This window comes from Varanus komodoensis, unplaced genomic scaffold, assembly GCF_004798865.1.
Source record: "Varanus komodoensis strain SLA01 unplaced genomic scaffold, ASM479886v1 scaffold7_3, whole genome shotgun sequence".
Classification (NCBI taxonomy): Eukaryota; Metazoa; Chordata; class Lepidosauria; order Squamata; family Varanidae; genus Varanus; species Varanus komodoensis.
The window spans coordinates 22,238,433-22,247,078 of NW_025336480.1; the positions used below are offsets into that span (position 1 = coordinate 22,238,433).

At 46.0% G+C, this 8,646-nt stretch overlaps 1 long non-coding RNA gene across 2 annotated transcripts; it reads right to left on the reverse strand.

The window, feature by feature from the left end:
- Positions 1 to 242: 242 nt before the first annotated feature.
- Positions 243 to 6,756, reverse strand: LOC123035815. Of its 2 annotated transcripts, XR_006417038.1 has the most exons (5): positions 5,240 to 6,756; positions 4,347 to 4,454; positions 2,680 to 2,875; positions 1,842 to 2,055; positions 243 to 681 (listed from the first exon to the last, which is right to left on the reverse strand). It is a non-coding gene; the product is annotated as an uncharacterized LOC123035815 (long non-coding RNA). The 2 variants fall into 2 exon arrangements; XR_006417037.1 differs by lacking the exon at positions 243 to 681 and having other exon boundaries at positions 1,535 to 2,055.
- Between the last annotated feature and the right edge of the window lie 1,890 nt (positions 6,757 to 8,646).

The following is an 8,646-nucleotide window of genomic DNA, read 5'->3' on the forward strand; positions in this document are numbered from 1 at the left end:
GCATGTCTCCTGGAGTTCAGTGGAACTTAGACCCAGGTAGGTGGGTACCGGATTGCAGCCTCACAGTCTTCAGGCAGACCTGTGCAGTGGATGAATAATGGAACCTCCCAGATTGCTAGCTTCTATGCAGAATTTCACACTCATGGCACCTTGGAAGATGAAGAACCAAGACTACAACCATACAGACTAAGGCCTGGGCTACAGGCATCTTATTTTTTAATTAGTAATATGCTTATTACGTTTCTATCCCACCTTTACCTCACAAGAGCCAAGGTAGCATCTTCCTCCTCTCCATTTTATCTTCCCAACCACCCAGCGAAGTAGGATGTGGTGAGTGTCACTGATTGGCCAAAGGTCACCCAGTGAGCTTCAGAGCCATGTGGGGGCTAGAACCCATAATCCCCATCCCAGTGCAACATGTAAGCACTACGCCACACTGGCTGTCAGTGCTTGTCATTCAGAAAACCTGACACAACATACTGGCATGCAGAGAGTGCCAGCTATGGCTATCAGAGTTAGCTTTACATATTGCATTTCTGCGTCACTCTTTCCTCCAGAGAGCTCAAGGTGGGGTACCTGAGCCTCCTCTTCACCGTATTATCCTCACAAGACTTCACACGGTGGTGACTCTTGGTGGGATGTTCCTTTGTAAGAAAATGAATTCTTCTGCATCTGAAATGGCTGAATAAAGTAAACACAAGGCAACATTATTCACCTCCAGGAAAAGCTGATTGGAAAGTGGTACTCAGAGTACTTGGGTATGCTGAGGTGAAGCAGGAAGCCTCCCTCATAGGCAGGTATTCTGGACTTCCAAGAGCCTTTCATTATGTCACCCCTTTGTTCCTCACAACACACTAGTGTGCCCCAGTGTCCAATGCTGAAATTGCTGTACCATAAAAATGAGGAAATCTGGGCAGCAAAATTAGTACAGCAATGGTTTCCCCACCCCTGACTCCATGGGACCACTGGCTCCTGTTGGACGGAGCCCAAACAATCCATGGAAAGCTATGCAAGACATCAGGAGGTTAACAATGGAATGTCAGTAATGTAACCCCCTTTTTAGCAAAGCATTCCTCTTTCTAAAACCCTGTTTAGCGATGCAATTTCTATTTATTTAAATCATCCTGAAAGTCAGGGCCATTACAGTAATGGATTAAGGATCAGAAGCAAAAGTAAAGTACCTATTTGACAGTTTCTATTCATGGGCCAATATCCTCCCCAAAGACAGATAATTATATAATTAAGCTATCTATTTCTCTGCATATGTACTATACACAAAGGAAACTGACACACAATGAATCCTGCTAAGCTTTTGTTCAATGTATGAAATACTGAGTAATCACCCTTTTTTATGAAAGCACTTGACCTTTAAATTGATATTCCCCTCCCCCAGCAGATTATAATGACTCTTCAAAGAGGTATTGAATGTACCACTGCCTAATCCAGAGAGAGAATTGCCTATCAGTCACATTCAGAATCCCGTATCCGCAGGTGACTGATGATAACAAAAGAGGCCAGGGGTGGGTTACTTGACTTCGTGAATGCCATTGCTTTTGCTTCTCCTCTTTATTAAAAAATGTATAAATTAGTGTGTCGTTCACATTATTGGATTGTCTGTCAAGTATTACTTATCAGTTTCCTCCTTCCTCAGACCAACAATACAAAGGGTAAGAGACGTGGGCCTGGTCTGCATGGCTTGTGGGAGGGAGCAGCAGCCCTCCTGTACCTCACGGGTTCTTGTTACTGCAGCAAGAGCGGGGCAGCAACCTTCCCAGCAACCCAACCACCGGGGCTCGGACAGCACGACCAGCCTTGTCCAGGCGGCAGTTGTTCACACACACCCATGCGCCTAACGGGACGGCTTGGATCCTGACACACGGCACATAATCACCGCCGGGCAGGGCTCGTTGTGTTGCCTGGTGGCTTGTTTTGATCGTTCAGGCCGATGGAAGTCTTAGCAGTGTCCATCCTTAGCCAAACATCTTTCTCTTTAGCAGCTCATGGACATCAGAGTCTTTGCTGCAGTACAGCAAGCAGGTTTTGACGTGCTTTTCTCTTCAACATGGAAAAAAATCACAATGCATATCAAAACAAGGGAACACTGAAGTCTATCGCTTCTATCATTTCTCTGTCTTATTTATCTGTACTCCTTAGATTGTGTTTTTCTGTCAACAAAATAGGAATATAACGATAAGGCCCCCCCAAAGAGGAATACTTGAAGGGAACTGTTGAGCAAAGTTTGGCATGCTTTCTGTGTCAAAGAGAGGCATCTTTTCATTCCTCCAGTCATTTTAGTTCTACAGCTTTTCTTGTTTCAAATTCGTCATTCTATCTTTAGGTCTTTGTACTGCGGGTGTGTTTCTACTTTGTGTGTTTCTACTTTCCTGCACTTGTAAGCTTTCAAAAGTTACTATTCTGCTTTATCACAGTGATGTATTTTATTCTCTTGACTTTTGTGAACTGGCGACAGGGCTTTGGCTATTGGGCAGCATAGAAAGTATATACATATACATATAAATAAGTAAATATATGCATACATCCAAAAACTGCCACATCATGGAGCTCTGACAAATTAATGGAAAAGATTGGTATCACGGCCATGGTCTACCTAAACACAGTCCCTGCCAGCATGCTAATATAAATAGGCATTTGGAGAAACGATGCTTTGTTAATTTGTACCCAGTCTTCCTGATTGCTTGCCCTGTGTGTGTTCTCATGTGTCCACACAATTCCTGTGCCGTCTGGTTTCACTGAAATGGAAGGAGTGCAGCTCTCCCTCATGGAGGGGAGGGTGGGAGGAAGAGATGCTGGGCCGAAGTGTAGAACTGGGTCTCTCTTTTTTATTGTGCAATACAAATAAAGCAACCCAAGCACACTGTTAAAGAAGAAAGAAAAAGGGGAACAACTGAAACATGATTTTTGAATAAAATGTAAAAAGAACCATAGCATCAATTACATATAGATTATATATCTCTCAGTGTCAGTATATAACAGAGCATACTGCCACTATTAAAAAGAATGATGAGTAGATTTCAGCAAAGGCATCCAAATATCCATATATTTATCCATTCATAGGCTATGCCTTGAGGGCTCCCATTGAAATATTTAAAGTGTAATTAAATCTTCCATCCACTGGGTTTGTCAGCCTCATGAAGGGCCGTAGCTCAGGAGGAGAGCACCTGGTTTCCAAGTGAAGGCTGCCAGGCTCAGCACTTGCAGTTCCAGGTGTGGTGAGAGGAGAGGAGAGGAGAGGAGAGGAGAGGAGAGGAGAGGAGAGGAGAGGAGACAGGCCTATTAGGCCATCAAGTCCTGCCCCCTGCTCCACATCCATACCCATCGGCCTGCAGGCCCATGCCTTTGCAAAGGTGACTCAATATGCTAGCTCAATGGATAGCTATGCAGGCACTCTAAGAGAGGCACCCTGGCTGAGTCCCTGGAGAGCTGCTGCCAGTCAGTGTTGGCAAGACTGGGATGGATAGACCAATGGTCTGACTCAGGAGAAGCCAACTGCCTATGTATCTGCCCTAGCACAAATCACAATTTGCAGAACTCGCTGCTTTGGAGGGGTGACAGAAAGAGGGTGTTATCCTTTCCCCATCTGCCTGCCCTCTGGTACAAACCACCCCTATCCCCAAGCACAGCTTCACTCCTTTGGCATTTTAAACATTTAATAGTGCTACCGAGAATAGAACCTGAAGAGGAGCTTTGGTGAGCACTCGCTCAACCCTTGGGGAAGCCTTCACCAACTTGTTGCCCTCAAAAGGTTTTTGGATTTCAGCTCCCATTGGCCAACGTGGCCAGTGGACAGGGAAGGGGAGAGTTGCTGTGCAAAACTACAGCCGCCTGGGGAAGCCTGCTGTAGGGGCCAGGTGCTCTGGATCCCCAGGGCTGAGTCCATCCTCCAGCATCTCTCCCGCGCTGGGGCATCGGCTACTGGTCCAGCGACTCGCAGCAGAACTGCTTCTTTGCCTTGATCCTACGGCTGCATGCACAGAGGAAGGCCACGTCCTTCCCATGTGCGTAGGGTCCCTCTGCTGGATCTGGGGAGGTTGCGCAAAGGGAAAGCACAGCTGGGGACAGGTCATACCTTGACAAGGCTGCCTGACAAACAGCTGCCGCCATGCCTGCCCCACGGCTGGCTGCATGTCAGAACTGCGCGTTTCTCTATTAGCGAGCACCATGTTTAAAAACAAACACAAGATCAGTATGAGGTGTGACAACAGCATTCTAAAGGGAATGACGAAAAGCTGGCATCGTGTGCCTAAGCTGCTGCCTTTCTGTTAATTCTAGGCGGCATCATTAGTCTCACACTTTCACACGCATTGGCAAAGTTTTTGTTAACAGACCGAATTCCAACAAAGGGATTCCAAGGCAGGGTGGCAGTTGCAGGTCCGGCTGAATCAGTCTGCTCACTTCTCCTGTTCTCCTGCATTCGTCAACACAGCCAGCTGCCACTAAGGACAAAGAGGCAATTAAGCAGATGACCTGATTTATGGCTAAAATAGCAAAGTTCATGAGGGTGTTTTAATGCTCTATCCATGGCTAGTCAGATGGCATCCGAGCTTGTCTATCTGAAGGCAATGGAGTTGCACTCATTTAGGCCAGCAATAGATTTGTCCCAGGAGGTCCATAGCAATATGACTTCATATTAACACAGAGAGAAAGAGCCTCTGCTCCGAAATTAGCAAATTGATTGCATTCTCTGGCAGGAAGGGCAAGCCAAAGCGATCCTATGAATTCATGCACTTTGATCCTGAAGGCCAAGGAGACCCAGTGATGGATGCTATAGGAAAATATCTGATGCGCCTTCCTGGAAATACTGAAATAACGCTCTGCTCTCAGAAGATCCAGCGTACAAAGGCCAGGGAATTAAAGTTGCCACAGGGAATGGGGGGTGTTGGGAGGAATTAAAACTGTTTACTACACACACTCCCCTACCCCCTTTTAGTAAATTTCGAGGCTCCGTGTTCTTATGAAGAAATCTGGGCTATTTCATCAGCTCCAGAGGCAAGTTCTGATTGGCCTCACACCCCAATAATATCCAGATAAGTCGTGCTTTAACTTCTCCCATAAAGCCAAATGTACCCTGAACTTAAAGCCCCTCTGTGGAGTTCTCAAGGTCACATGATCACAGCTCCTGACAGTGCTGTATTCACCCTGCATGACAATGGAGGAGGAGGAGGAGGAAGGATTCTGTGGTGAGGAACTTTGGTCCCAGTAAGTCCATGATGACCCACACCTGAAGCTGGCCTTGTTTGCTGCTCTTCCATCTCCTGCCACTCGCTCGGCAGGCATGCGGAGGTCTCCTGGGCTGCAGCTGTCTGGGTGTCAGCCCTAAGTCCAGACCTAGCCGTCTCACTGCACAGTGAAGTTCCAACATGGAAACTACAGGAATGTCTAGGTTCCCAAAAGCAAAGAATTTAGTACTATTGCATCATGCAGTCTGCAATCCTATGCATGTGAGTGGATGTCCATAGGATGGCACTGCTAATTTCCTTAAAGGTTTAACTATAGCCAAGATTTGATAACAATGTGTAGGCTAATGCTGCCAGAATTTCACAACAGGAACATTTTAGGACTTGAAAAGCTTTCTTGAAGTGCTCTGTTAAAACATACTATATGAAAATTCGTTTCTTGTATGTTTCATGAAGGGATTTATAGTAAAGTTGGGTGTAAATGGCCTCCTGCCATTCTCTACCCTGTTTGTGGACAGAGAAATTTCCCAGGGAGGGGGAATTTCACCAAATTTCTCCAGCATGAGGAGAAATTCTCCAAGAAGTTATCACAGGTAGGACTCACCTTCAGCAAGATATGCAAAACATCCCCTTGCTTTCTTTTTTCTGGCTGGTTCACAGCAATATGAAAGATACAGTGAGAATTCAATAAAATACAATCACAATAAACATTATAAAAATACAACACAAAACTGAAAGGCCAGATTTTAAACCAAAATCTGGTTTAAAAAACGATTGTAGTAAAAACTACAACAGTTTATTCAAATAAATCTACAAACTATTGTAGTAAAAGCTACAATAGTTTATTCAAATCAAATCACAAGACCTGTTAACATGACATAATGCCCCAATATAACATAAACTAATTAAATGACCTCTCAGAAAGGATAATCTTAACCTGGTTCCAAAAATAACACAGGTGGCACCACACAGGCCTTGGGGAGGGAGGTCCATAACTGGGCGGCTGACTCTATCAGAGGCAGCCCCCAGATCTTGCTCCTTGAGTACAGGTAGACTGTGACTGGGAGAGACGTTCTGCCAGGCATTGTGGTCCAACCCCATTGGTTAAAACCACACCTCGAACTGGGCTAAGAAGCAGAGAGGTGATGAGTGCCAGCAGGTCAGGATTGGTGTTGTGTATGGAGCTTCTGGTCTCTGTTACTAATCAGCACCGACTGCAGCTTCTGAACAGACTCCAAGGGCTGCCCCGCACAGAGTCCGTTGCACGGAGCTCGTTCAGAGATGAGTGCCTGAGGAAAGACAGGGCACGCGCGCATACTCCTCAGCCACCTCAGAATTCTGGTGGGGAACAGAATATTTTAGATGCTGTGAGCACAAAAGCCCTGTTGCAAACCCCTGAGAATTTCTCCTTTTCAAAAGCGATTTTTCCCCATCAATTGAATGCAAATCATGAAAAGGGGGGAAGCAGCTTGGACATGGAACTAGTTGGTGCTTTAGAACTACCGTATTTTTCGCTGTATAAGACGCACCTGACCATAAGACGCACCTAGTTTTTAGAGGAGGGATGCATGGAAAGCTTCCTGATAATCACAGGCACATTCCCCATCACTTCCCCATGGGCTTCATTAAAAGACGGGTTGCCATTTGAAAATACACACCGCCCTGTGATTAACAGCTCTCACCTGTGCCGGAGGAGGGGGGCGGAGCAGGGCGTGCTGAGCGCGTGCCAGCCAGGTGGTGCCATGTGGTGCAGCCAGGCTGGCAGCGTGCCGGCGGTGGTCTTCCGGGCGGCGCGGCAGCGGCGGCTGGTCTTCCCGGGAGGTGGAGGTGAGCAGTCCGTCTCTCTGTGCGGCTGGCGGGTTAAAGCCCGTGGCTCCTCCTCCTCCGCAGCAGGTCTTCCCGGGCGGTGGGGGTGAGCAGTCCATCTCTCCGTGTGGCCGGCGGGTTAAAGCCCGTGGCTCCTCCTCCTCCGCACCGCTCCCCCTGAGTGGCACAGCTCCCACCTGTGCCAGAGGGGGGTGGGCGGAGCAGGGCGCACCGAGCGCGTGCCAGCCAGGTGGTGCCATGTGGTGCAGGCGGGCCGGCAGCATCCTGGGCATCGGGCACACACACATTCGCTCTATAAGACGCACAGACATTTCCTCTTACTTTTGAGGAGGGAAAAGTGCGTCTTATAGAGTGAAAAATACAGTAGTTCCCACTGCAGCTGTCTTAACATTTATATACTCAGGTGGTTCTCTGACCCGGAGATGCTGTGGGCCAAACCCAAGACTTCCGTATACAAAACAATGGCCTCTCCCATGCTTATTCCCATGCCATACCCAATGCATTTAACAAGTGTCTGCACAACCTAGTTCCCTGGAATTTAGCTAGCCTTGCCTGCTTCATGTTGTGTGTCGTGGTGGGGAACAGAATATTTTAGATGCTGTGTGGAAAAGAGCTGATCCATAAGAAAAGAAACAGGAATTGTTTTGCTTATTTTTATGAATGAAACCTTTGATGCCAGTCCTTAGTGATAGCTGGACGAATGCTGACTCTAGTTGAACCCTAACAAGCCAGGGGTGGAATGCACTTTCTACAGATGTCATAGAAATCTACATTAAAATACTTGGGAAACCGCAGTCCACAATGGTCTATGCAGAGTCTATGTAGTCCAGAATACAGAATGTATCATTTTATGGCTAATGAGCATGCAAATTCCTCCACAGTATAAAAACAGAGAAATGCACACAGCACAGTGATTCAAATCTGGGCTGGAAATTTAATTTTCATCAAAAGATCTCTGCAATAAAAGGTTCTATTTTCCACAGCTTTTTTTCAAGTCTTGTTAGCTTACCTCAGCCAGACTGCTTCACCTAAAAATAAAAAAGCAGCAACCTTGGAATAAATCTCAATTCCCTAAAGTCAGATCTTTTCTAAACCAGATCCACAAGCTTTAATTGAATTATGCTGGCTAGAAAATGAGAAATGCGGGAGTGCAAATGGTCAAAGTAATGTAGAGCTCATTAAACTCTTCTGAGACAGGTACTTGCAGACCTGCAACACACTAAGTTGTTTTTGTTTGAAATTGGCTTTCCTGAAAAACAGAGACAATCCTTTAAACCCAGTCAGGTATATCAGAATCGTTAGGGTTATAGAGGAAGTTAACTCTAAGTGCATATTCCTAGCCCATGCAGTGATACGAACATGCAGTCATTTCCTTTTTAATCCCAGCAGAGCATTCAGAAGCAATGAAATCACTTCACCTTGGTAATTTATTATTTCCACTGCTTATTCAAATATTTGTCTACAGGTTTAAATATTAAATTTAACTGAAACATGGATTTGCTTCATTTATCAAAACACATAAAATGTAATGAAACTATTATGCCAGTAAAGCTATTGGAATCACTGCTGTGGCCAGCACCTCCCTGTGCCAGCTGAAAAGCAGCTAAGCTTCCTGCCAGGGAAT